The sequence below is a fragment of the Arvicanthis niloticus genome, chromosome X (assembly GCF_011762505.2).
Source record: "Arvicanthis niloticus isolate mArvNil1 chromosome X, mArvNil1.pat.X, whole genome shotgun sequence".
NCBI classification, from domain to species: Eukaryota; Metazoa; Chordata; class Mammalia; order Rodentia; family Muridae; genus Arvicanthis; species Arvicanthis niloticus.
The window spans coordinates 50,602,005-50,614,553 of NC_047679.1; the positions used below are offsets into that span (position 1 = coordinate 50,602,005).

The window sequence follows — 12,549 nt, forward strand, 5'->3', positions numbered from 1 at the left end:
CATCTGTATATTTTCCTAAGGTTCACTCTAACTTAAATGAATGAAATTATTTTTTTATTTTTATGCTATGGACCAAATAGGTAGTTGGCTAGGTACAACAATATGTCTTTATAGCCCTGGTAACTTCATGGCTTAAGCTCATGATTTGGGGACCAGCCTGAGCAACAACATGTTCCCATCTCAAAGTTTAAATCAAAATTTTTTTGGTGGGAAGCATGGAGGGAAATATAATGGTAGGTTTTCAAGAGTAAAAGCTTAAAATGTCACTATTGACTAAGATTCCTGAATTGTGTTACTACAAAGACATAAGTCTTCCCCCACACTCCCTCCTTTTTTACACATTCATATTTTTAAAAAAAAATTGTCAAAGAAATGTCAAGTCATAGAATACTGGGACTGGTAAGGCTCCTTAGAAATCATAGTTCAGTTATTTTACTAATAGATGCAAAGAACACTTTCCTGAAAAGGATAAATGACTTGCTCAGATTAGAAGTACTTACTGTAAATTTTTGGCTTTTTCTCTGGTTCATCCTCCATCAAATTCTATTAATTCTCACTCCTGGATGGTATTTTCAATCTGAACTTTCCATCTGTCCCCTGGGCACTTGGTCTGTCATTAAGAAGGAGAGAGACCATTGTAAATAGTTCTCTAAAATCAAAGCAACATAATTACAAATCTGGATCAGAATCTGGCTTTGGAGTCTGAGGAGACTAGTGTTGATGAGCAGTGCTTATACAGCTTTATAAATGCATTGTCCACATCACTGCAGCCAGGTAGAGTGATGCGGGTCTTGTCTTCAGTTCAAGTACCTTAGAAGGCTAAGTTAGGAAAATGAATGACCTGAGCTAGGAAGTTTGACAACACCGTGAGCAACATAACAAGTCTTCCTTATAAAACTCCATGTTGGAGATACAGCATGTTCTGTCTTTAATGCTTATGTTAAAAAAAAAAAAACAAGCATCAAAATTAGATATTAAAAATTAAACAAAATTTGTAAAAAAAATTCATATGTGGGCCTATTGGTGATTGTTGCCATCACCATTGTTCTTTGCTGTAATATTTTTATTTATGTATTTGGAATTTTAATAGGCTTATATTAATTTTAATAAACATACCATCTTGTATTTAAAAATATTAACCTGACTAGTATGCCTCTGCTATTCAAACTGAAGTACTAATACTAGATTTTAATACCAGGGAAGGTGTCAAATAAAGGTTAAAGTCTGAATATATTATGTTCCATTAAAATAATTTTAGTTATTTAGTGCCATAGATTATTTTTTTATTACTTGGACTCTGATTAGGTTTTCTTTCCTTTTTGTTATTGGAGCTCTTTCTTTGTTCGTTATTTCCATTCTCCCTTTTCTTACCCATTTCCTTTGTGCACTTGGTTTGAAGACATTAATAGTAAACTCTGAGTCACCAATAATTCGTTGCTGTTGCATTAAGGAAAAAATATCAAAGCATTTCCTCTTGATGTCATTTAATTAAGAACAAATCCAGATCTGAAATTCTCTATTTTGCCTTCCCTGTGTCTTCTGTCCTCAGTCTTTCTGTTGTATGTGTGTATATCTGTGTCTGCTTGAATGTTGCCCTGTGAAATCTTCTCCCATATATATATCTGTCTGTGTGTGTCTGTCCCTAACAAAGGGCTTTTTAAAAAATTGAGCAACACAGAAAGTATCACATGGAGAAGAAATGAAGATCCTTTACAGAAGTCTTTAGCAGAGTTTTACAAGGAATTAAGTCCTAACTCCAGCTGCTCCAGCTAGCAAACAGTACTATAAGTATCATTGTTTCTTAAGCAAAATCTGAATGATGTATTCTACATTGATGGTAGATATTCATTTTATAAGAATGTTCTAAACCTCTATTTTTGCACTTTTCAGCAAATGATTATTAGAACATATGTGTTATTCTGGGTCAGGGTCATGAAAGAATGTGTAATTTAAGATTATAGCTATGGATTTATTTAGGTTGTAAATGTTGATTACATGGCAAATCCAAGGCAAGTAAGGTTGGCTCTTACATTGTTCTCTTATTAAAGAGAACCTTAAACAAACAGGATAAGTACACAGTAGGCCAAAGGTCTTAAGTCTTAAGTGATCTCAAGATATATTATTAACTCTGGTTATGTTATCCAGCAAAATTCCCAGTCTCTTGGAATCTATGAGATATTTTTATCAGATTATATCACTGCAGTTCCTCTACTTTTGTTGTGTTAAATAAGTAACACATCAATGGAGGTGGTCACTGGTAAAGAGCTGGTCAATGTACAGTGTACTGTAGGGGCTATCTAAACCAGCATCACTTTATTCTTTGTATTCCTTTTGAAAACTTGACAAAGAGAGAATAAGACTGTGGCAAAGAGGTTCTTCCTGTAAAAGACTACAGTTTGTGATTTAATCCTGGAAACCAATTAGAGGGATTGAGCCAATTAGTAACAAACATCATTTCAAGATGTTTACTTTGAGGGTAGGAGTTTATGGTTGCTTCAGTGTAGATGGACTGAGTTAAGGATACTTTCACAGTTGTAGCTTTAACTGTGCCAGCAAGGAAGCTGCAATAATCATTCCAATGAATCTTTGTACACATATGTTCAAGGGCATAATTAAGTTGTTCTGAATCAGATCCTCCATGCCAGGGGCAAGCCAGACTAACAGGTATCCAAGCATGCATGAGCTTGCTTTAGAATTAAAACCAGGAGATAAAATAATATTGTAATGAGAGGAACTTTGGTAAAGGGTAAAAATTAGAAGTAACATGCAGTTTATATGTGGTTGAAAATCAGAAAAGTGTCCCTCTTTTGTTATCAGATTGTCTTCTGGTTCTAGTTCATGGTGTGTCTTTACCAGTCCTGTGATAGAAAATAAAAATGTGAAGCTCCAGCCCCATGTTATGAAAGGAACAGGATCCAAACATGGGTTAGGTCCTTGATATAATTTATATAAAACAATGGGTTTAGATAAAACTCCTTGTTTTTTATGTTATTTTTTTTTATAGGTGTCAGGGAAAAGACTGGGAGAAACATGTTTTTAAAATTGAAAGTATAAGTTGCTTTGACAAATTTCTCCTGAGCAGTCAGTTCCTTTAAACCACCCCCACCTCCACTGCTGCCATTTTTGTTTATGCATTTGATTTTTAAATAAGAAATAAGTTTATTCAATTATGACTTGTTCTTGGGGTTATAGGGCATTCCTTTAATCATGAGAGACATGAACTTTTCAAAGTTGACAAAAAGAGATAAAAAATTTTAGATCATCAGAAAGATCATTGTTTTAATCTCTTTTGACAGAATCCTAACAGAGAAATCAGCCAGTACTAGAATATTTCTGCAGTTGATCATAATCATGTGTTTGAGCTGTGGCAAAAATGAAACCCAAAACGGTTTCAACACAATCATGAAAAAATTAAATACCCCCAAAATTAAGTTTTTGAGACCATGTCTTCCAAACTCTTGCATTGGTTTTGTAAAGCTTTAGTAACCAGTACTTACAATGGTTACCAAGAGTAGAATAATAACTAGTGAGAACTCCCCTTGATTGAAGTAGACATTTAATATCAATGAATTAAACATCGAAATTTTAATATTATATATACATATATATGTCTCATCTTTCATAGACCTTAAGTAATTTACTCAGACCCTCAAAATTCCCATAAACTTTCTAGATTTCCTGTTCATATAAAAACGCCCAACCATTTTAACCTTCTCCTTCAATCTTTATATCCATTTATCTTTTTAATTTCTATGTACTATTTTTCCCTTTTAGTACTGTGAGATATGGGTGCTTGGCTATTGAGAGTAGTCATTGGAAAGCAACTCTTTTTCATTTTTAGGCTGTGAAGGGGCGGTAAAAAGCAATCTTTAACTCAATAACAATAGCATGGTAGTTTTGAGCTTGTTTACCCATTGAAACCTATGGGTAAGTTTATTTCTCTCAGTAGGAAGCCTGTTGGTTCTAGGAGAAGGCAAAGCGCTCTTTTCAGGTTTGAAACACTTAAAGAGGTCTAGTCAGAATTTGTCTTTTCACAAATCAATGAAGGAAAGAAAGTGCCAGCAATCTCTACTATTTGTAGCAATGTTGTCCATAAATGTCTCTGTGGGGTTTTGTCTGCTAGTGGAACAAAACCCTGAGTGTATCTTAAGGTCAGAGATTTTATTTGTTTGTTTGTTTGTTTTACCTTGGGCCCTTGTGTCAGTCTGTGAGCCTGTTGGGAGACTCTACTGATATGTTTATTATTCTGTTGAGGACTGGAGGGCAACCGAGCCTCAGTTTAGATGTTTTCTTATTTTAGAGACTCGGGTAACTAAACTTTCTTTCAGACTCTCAAATTTGTATCAGCAGCAAGCAACATGGCCATCCTTTGTCTGCAAAGGCAGTGCAAAGTCAGAATGTTTTCAAGGTGAAAGCAGACATTTTAGCTATGGATGGACTGGCCAGGCAGCCTCAGGGGAAGAACTGGCAGAGGCTTGCTCACTTGCTGCTCTAGCAGCAGGTGGCCAGGCTGCTAAATTGTCTGATGAAGATAGGGGCTGGGACAATGAGGCTCCAACTGACTTGTATATTCATGCTGTGCTCAATGAAACTTTACAAGCTTGTTTTGATGTTGTCTTACATCTAATTTTTAAAAGTAAATTTGCTAACTGTTGTGCATCGATATGCGATAGAGGAATCAAGAAATTCTACATTGTGGGAAGTGTGGAAAGGCAGGCTGGACATTGATGTGCTTAAGAGAAAAGCTACTTCTTGTGATGGAATTTGAAGTAGATCAAACAGGACTTGATAAGGAATGAGAAGAGGGAAATAAATGTAGTTAGAGGGGGTGCTTTCAAGGCATAGGACCACTGCTACTGAGAGTAACCTATTGATTCTTACAGGACTAAGATATCCAGATCTCTCTCTCTCTCTCTCTCTCTCTCTCTCTCTCTCTCTCTCTCTCTCTCTCTTTCTCTCTCTTCTATTCCCCTGTGAACACACAAGGTGGCAGCTTTTGGGAGACTGACAGACCATTGTCCCTTTTTGCACCTGAGACATTCAAACTTTACATCCTTGACTTGTTATACCTACACACTGGGTGCTTAAAATGCTTCACTTACACATTAAAGGTTTCGCACACAGAACCCCAAATTGTGTGCAATAAACACATTAAAGATTCTTCATACAGGACACCAGAATGTGGTCAGCTTGAAAGTATTAATAATAAACTCTGAGTCACTAATAATGCATCACTAATATTGCATTAGGGACACATAAGCACTCACTCTTGGTATCATTTTTAAAAGAGCTGTTATCATTTAGCCAAGAGCGAGCTCAGATTTGATTATTCTGCTTCACTCTCTCTTTGCCTTCTGTCCATCTATTGCATGCGTCTGAGCCTCTCATTTTCTTTACATTTCTCTGTTCTTTGTACTGTTTTCTTCTCTCCCATTTTTGATGCTCTTTTTGCCATCTTTTCCCCTCCCCCATTTTGCACTTTTTATTAATTTATTTATTTATACATTCTGCTTGCTGCCTGCCTCCCAGCCACTGGCTCCCACAATCCCTCTATCTTCAGTCCCCTTCTCCTTTGAGTGTGTTGAGACTCCCTGGATATGCCCCCTCACACCTTGGCACTTGGTCTCTGTGAAGCTAGGCACATCCTCTCCCACCGAGGCCAGACAAAGCAGCCCAAAGAAGACTGTATTCCACATACAGGCAAGAGCTTTTGAGATAGTCCTGGGCTCCAGTTGCTCAGGACCCACATGAAGGTCAGGCTACACACTTCCTTATTTATATTTTATTTTATTTTTTTTTACCAATTTCCTTCAACTCTTGTTCTTTTTCTTTTTGATGTTATTTTAATTTCCCCCTTTTATTGAATGCAGGGTTTTTTCATGTACTCTATCCTGATTACAGTGTCCCCTTCCTCTACTCTTCCCAGTTCCTCTCCATCTCCCTTCCCATCCAGATGCACTCCGTTTATGTCTCTCATTAGAAACAAAAGCATGATTCTAGGGGATAATAATAAAATGAAATTTAATAGAATAAAACCAAAACTAGCACATTGGAACAAAACAAAACAAACAGAAGGAAAAGTGCCCAAGAAAAAGGCACAAGTAGCAGATAAAGATTCAGAGATCCACTCATATGCAAACTTGGGAATTCCAGAAAAGAACTGAACTGGAAATCATAATATACTTGCAAAGCATATAAATAAGTAAATAGATAGATAGATAGATAGATAGATAGATAGATAAAAGAGGATAAAACATTTCTTAAAGCCCCGACAAAATAGTATCTCCAAAAATTTCATTGAATTTGTTTTCTTTTGTTCATCTACTCCTGGGCATGCAGCCTATCCTTAAAAGTGGTTTGTTTCCTCAGTGAGACTCCCTTGGTTTGCAAATGGCTATCAATTGGTGGTAGCTTCTGTGTTAGGGGTGGGGTGTGTGTCCTCTTCTTGCAGCTCTAGGACCCCATATGGCTCAGACACTTGCAGGCCCTGTGCTTACTGCTACAGACTCTGTGAATTCATATGTTGATTTAGAGGGCTTTGTTTCCATGGTTACCTCCTTTGGCTCTTAGACTCTTTCCTCCTCCTCTTCCACAGGGAAGGGGAGCCCTAAGGAGAAGGATTTGATGGAGATTTCACATTTAGGGCTTAGTGTTCCTCTGTCTCCCTCTGCATACTCTCTGGTTGTGAGTTTCTGTATTTGTTTCCATCTGCTGCAAGAGGAAGTTTCTCTGATGATGACTGAGAAAGACACTGATCTATGAGTACAGCAGAATATAATTAGCAATCACTTAATTGCTAGTTCTTTTAGTAGACCTCTATTATGTGATTTTTCCCCTAGTTCCCTGGACTATCTCATCTCAGGTTCTTGGTCATCTAAGCAGTATTGAGTACAGGTTCCATCTCATGGAATGAGCCTTAAGTCAAATCAGATATTGGTTGGTTACTCTCACCAGCTTTGTGCCACCAAAGGATAGGATATCTATCCTTAGGATATCTTGCAGATAAGACAATTGTTGATCAGGGGATTTGTAGCTAGGTTGGTATTTGTGTTTCTCATTTGGTAGCCTGCAGTGTATCTTCCTGTACCAAAGACACTAGCACCTAGGGGTAAAGGCTGTCTGTAAGCACCAATTCAACTTTTCTCAGTTCATTGAGTTATGTAGGTGTTAACTATAGGAATGAGGCCTTACTGTCAGTTTGTGGAGAGCAACCTATAATATTGGGAGCAGCTTGGGTTGTTTGAGGGTTTCCATGGATGCCTTTGAACAACTCATTTAAGATGTAACTCATTTCCCAGTTATTTTCTCATACTGGAAGCTTCATTTGATGATAAGAGATGTCCAACTGGGGCTTTGTCTCCCCCATTATTAAATTTCATTTCATAATATATTTTATAATCTGAATTTCATTTAGATTAAACACCTACACACACACCGAAAATTTTACTGAATTAAGTTTCCCCATTACTTTCTCAAATGCCACTTCATTTTAGCTTTATCTTGTATTCCCTCCTTCATTCACATATCCCTTCCACTTTCCCTGCATCTACCCATAACTATTCTATTTCCCTAGAGAGATATATTTGTGCTCTCTAGTCACTTATTCTATACCTAACTTCCATGGTTCCATGGATTGTAGCTTGCTTATCATTGAGTTTATAGCTAGTATCCACATGTAAGTGAATACATACCATATTTGTCTTACTGGGTATGGGTTACCTCACTCAGGGTGACTGTTTCTAGTTGCATCCATATATCTACAAATTCCATGAATGTACCCCATTTTCTTTATCCATTCATATGTTGAGTGACATCTAGGTTGTTTCCAGTTTCTGGTTACTATGAATACAGCACCTATGAACATGGTTGAGCCAATGTCTTTATGTTAGAATGAAGTGCCCTTGGAGATATGCCTAAGAGTGATGTAGCTGGAGCTTGAGGTAGATCAATTTCCATCTTCCTAGAGACCACCACACTGATTTCCATAGTGGCTGTACAAATTTGTACTCCCACTAGGATTATGTGACTGTTCCCCCTTATTCCATCCTCATCAGCGTGAGCTACAAGACTGATAGAGACAAACCTCTCATTTGGAGGGGCTGTAGAGGGCTGTGGCTGTATGAAAGGAACCAGGGGCCCAGGAGCACCACCAAACTCCTACTTTCCCTTTAGGGTCTTCAAGGTTCAAGGCCTGCACTCTACCAGGTACCCAGCTGCCTCTCAGAGCCCACCACTCCACATTGTAGAATTAACCTAAAATATTTTATATTATTTAAGGATATTTTAAAAGGTATTGTTTGTTCCTCTGATTTCTTTCTCAGCCAATTTGTGATTTGTATATGAGAGAGCAACTGATTTTTTTCTTGAGTTAATCTTGTATCCAACTAGTTAGCTGAAATTTCTTATCAGCTGTAGGAGTTTCCTGATGGAATTTTTGGGTTGTGTTCATATACTACCATATCATTGGCAAATAATGATACTTTGACTTCCTTTTCAGTATGTATTCTCTTGATCTTTTTTAGCTATCTTACTTATTGCTATAGCTAAGACTTCAAGCACTATATTGAATAGGTATGGAGAGAATGGACAACCTTGTCTTGTTCCTGATTTTAGTGTAATTGCTTTGAGTTTCTCTCAATTTAAGTAGATGTTGGGTATAGACTTGAGGTAAACTGCTTTTATTATGTGTCTAAGCATGTCTCTATTGTATCCCAAATCTTCTGTCTCTTGTATTTGGTTGGTAAGACTTGTCTGTTTCCTATTCAAGTTCCTAAATATTTCATGTCCTGATTTCTCTAAGTTTCAAGTCTTGAATTATTTTCTTAATTTCCTTCTACTGTTTGTTGCTTTTGTTTCTGTTTTGGTTTTTCATAAATTTCTTTAAGGGTTTATTTCCTTTTAAAGGACCTCTATAATATCCATAAATGGTACTTTTAAGGTCTTTATCTTGGGGTTCAGCTATGTTACAATTCCCAAGTCCTATTTTGGGGGTTGCTGGACTATAGTGGAGATTATTATTATGTTTTTACTCTGGCATCTAGGCATCAGGGCTTGGGATGATACTAATTCTAGGTGCTGATATCTGGTTTTGTCTTTGTTCGGTAGATGTTTTGTTCCTTGGTTTTTGTTATCCTCTCTTGTTCTTAGGTGGGTGAGGTAGCTGCATGTTGCCTGATAGGAGATCCTTCTGGGATCCTTACAGGTGTGTTTGCTGGTGGTTCTATGTAAAAATGTGTTTCTAGTTATTGGAAGCTGACACTTAGGAATGGGCTAGAAAGGTGGGAGTCTGAGGGGGATCTACTAGAGTAAGAAAAACAGGCTTTTCTACAGGGATCTGCTTAATCCCCTGGGAATGAGAGACCAGAGTGAGACTAGGCCACAGCAGAGAATGTCTATTATAGATCTGGGGATGAGACTGGGGTATTGGGTTTGTCTCAAATCCAATTGATTGGATTGGACAGAGAGGTGAAAATTTGCAGTTAGCCTACCTGCTTTCATGGCTGGAGTTTTGCTTGAATTTTCCTTTTTATTCTTCCTCCCCATTTACTCCTTTCTTTTTCTTTACTTTGTTTTCTTCATTTCCTTTTTAGTGAGTTTTGAAATATTATGTTTATTCTCTATCTCTCTGTCATTGGTCATTATCTGTCTCTCTGTATGTCTCTGTCTCCCTCTGTCTCAGTCTCTCTCTGCCTCTGTGTCTCTCTCCGTGTGTGTGTGTGTGTGTGTGTGTGTTTGTGTGTACTCATGTATGCCAGGGTAGGTCAGAAGACAATTTGTGGGGGTTGATTCTCTCCTTCCACCATGTGTATCCCAAGGATCCAGCTTAGATCATGGACTTGGCAACAAGTGACTCTACCCACTGAGCTGTTTTACCAGCCTATCTTTATTTACCATTTATCTTTATTTATGTTCCATTTTCTTTCTTCCTATTTGTTTTCTTCCATTTTGTAGCTTTTCTTTCATCTATATTTCCTTCTTTCTAATTCATTACTCCTTATTGTATCTTTTCTATTAAACTTTTTTAGTTAATATTTGTTTTCTTCCTGCCTTATCTGCTAGAGTTGTGAGGGTGTATAAGGCAGCTTAAAATGGTGGGAAAGGGTGGGTAAGTGTGTAGACCAAGTTCGTGATGACACTATCTGCCAAGAACTATAGTAATAAACAAGGATCTGTGCAAAATTTTCCCAACTTACAGACTGAATGATTTCTAGGAAAGCAGACATCAGACTGAGACTGTGGTCTCAGACTGATCTTTAAAGAATGAGTAGCTATTGCCAGATGGTGAAATGAGACAGAGGTTAAAAGATCACTACAGACATCAAGAAGCAAAACTTGACTAGAGAAGGTTGATTCCCATGAATTACTTCTCTACTTGATATGGTATGGTAAAAGATATTTATACATATGGAGAAATTTTAATTGTAACAATAGCTTGAAGTGTTAAGAGTATGAAGTTCAAAATTAAAAACTTGGGACATAAGACGGTTGAAAAAGAAGTGGCTTAAAAAACAGGATTGATAGAAGAATATTTATGCAAGATCATATGACTCTTCCAGAATGCCTTCTACTTGTTTCCATAGCACCAAGTGGCCATCCTACTTTGTTTTAAACACTAGGTCCTTACCCATAACATAACATTGGTTTTTGTTTCTATTTTCAACCAACTTTATTTATTTATTTATTTATTTTGTGGGTGGGTAGTTGCATGCCACATCATTTACATGGCATGGAGGTCAGATGATAACTGTGGAGTTGGCTTTCTTCTCTTATGTGAGGTCTGCAAGCAAACTCAGGCTTATCAGGCTTGGCAGCAAGTGCCGTGCCGTTTTAAGCCACCTTACTGGCTTGGCTTTTGGGCAGTGCTCATAAATCACTCTATTTGCTGATGCATTTAGTCACTAAATCCTTACTAATTGAACCACTTCTACAGCCAAGTTTGTGATAGTGGACTAAATCAAACTTACAAAAATCTTTTTATGTATGTGAATTTCTGTAGTTTGAGACACAATTCTGCTATATAGCTGTGTTGAAACCATCTATGCTTCCTAGACCTGCTTTGAGGTTATGATCAATTCTATTGTCTCTGCATCCCATGTTCTGGGATTGCAGGCATGCACCATCATGCCTGTCATAGATATGAGGTTTTCTCTCAGAATATTCATAATATACATAAATACCTTCAGATCCTAATACAGGTCAGAAAACAGAAGGCAGTGCTGTGATAAAATGATGGTAACATATTAAACGTGTCTAAGAGAATTATTTTCTGAAAAAAAATGTGACATATAAGCTAAACTCTAAATAGTAAGGAAAAGAGATAATGTGAAGCTTTCTGATCAGAGAGTCTTAAGCAATTGCAAATATCCGGAAGTGAGAAGAAACAGCTTATTAAAGCGTCAGTAAGAAAGTATTTTGGCTAAGCATGGTGGTGCACACCTGTAGTCCTAGAACTGTGGACACTGAGACAGGAATATCACAAATTTGAGCCCAGCTTATGGTACATAATGACTTCAAGGCCAGATTTGACTATATAAGGTAACTCTGTTTAGAGAGAAGAGAAAGAAGAGAGAGAGGAAGTGCAGTAGGCTAAGGTATGTTTGACATGATGTAAGGTTATAGATTCTCTCTTCAGTGTCTTGTAATCTGTTGGCTGGACTAAATTCCATTACTGTCTCTTGTATTGCTTTCAACTCCCCTCTGTGGCCTTCATTAAATGATTCATTGGGTTTTTTTTTGTAGTTTTTGTCTTGTGCTTCAGCTATATTATATTTCTCAGGGTCTACTAAAATAGGGTTACTACTACAATATGTTGCTACTACAATATGCTAAAAGGTCTACTATGATATGTTTCTAGTGGAAGCATATTGCCTTGGCTGTTCATGCTGCAATTTTGCACTGAGACTGAGACATCTAGAGTTATGATATTTGAGATGTTTCTTAGAGTCAATATCTGGTCTTCTCTTTGTTGGGTTGGTGTTCCAGTCTTTGGTTGATGCTGGCCTCTCTGGGTCCTAAACAAGTGGTATGGCAATAGGATCCCTGGAAAGGAGTGTTTCTGTGGGTCAGTGGGTGACACAAAGTGTGGTCTAGAAGGACCAACTCAGAGGGTTGGTGTGAAGAGGATAAACTAGATTTGCAACCCAGGGTGCAGCTCCATGGAAATAGAGTAAAAGATTGATTTTTAAGGAAGTAGTGTCAGGATTTTCTGATGGAATAGATACACAGAATGATGAAATAAAAGACATAGGAAGTAGATATGGAAAAAGACAAGAGAACCGGTTTTTCATGTTCTCATGAACTAGTGTAAGTCACTAATTTTAAAGACAGGACACCTAAGTCTTTTACCATGCCATTTATGTATGAAACACACAATAATGCAGAGTCCAAGAGTATAGTGTAAGTGAGGTCCCAAGCCATTAGGAAAGGGGTTTCTAAAAGAGACAACCTAAGAGTTGGGTCTTGGAGAATGAGTGGGCTCTCAAAGATTTTGAGAACTGGAAGGAGACAGAAACTTCAAAAAGGGGTAAAACATGAATGAAAAATGCAAAG

The 12,549-nt window shown here is 37.3% G+C and overlaps 1 protein-coding gene across 1 annotated transcript in view; it reads left to right on the top strand.

Annotated features, from left to right (window-relative positions):
* Heph (hephaestin) overlaps window positions 1-12,549 on the top strand; it is an 84,565-nt gene that overhangs the window by 40,001 nt on the left and 32,015 nt on the right. The window lies entirely within an intron of this gene.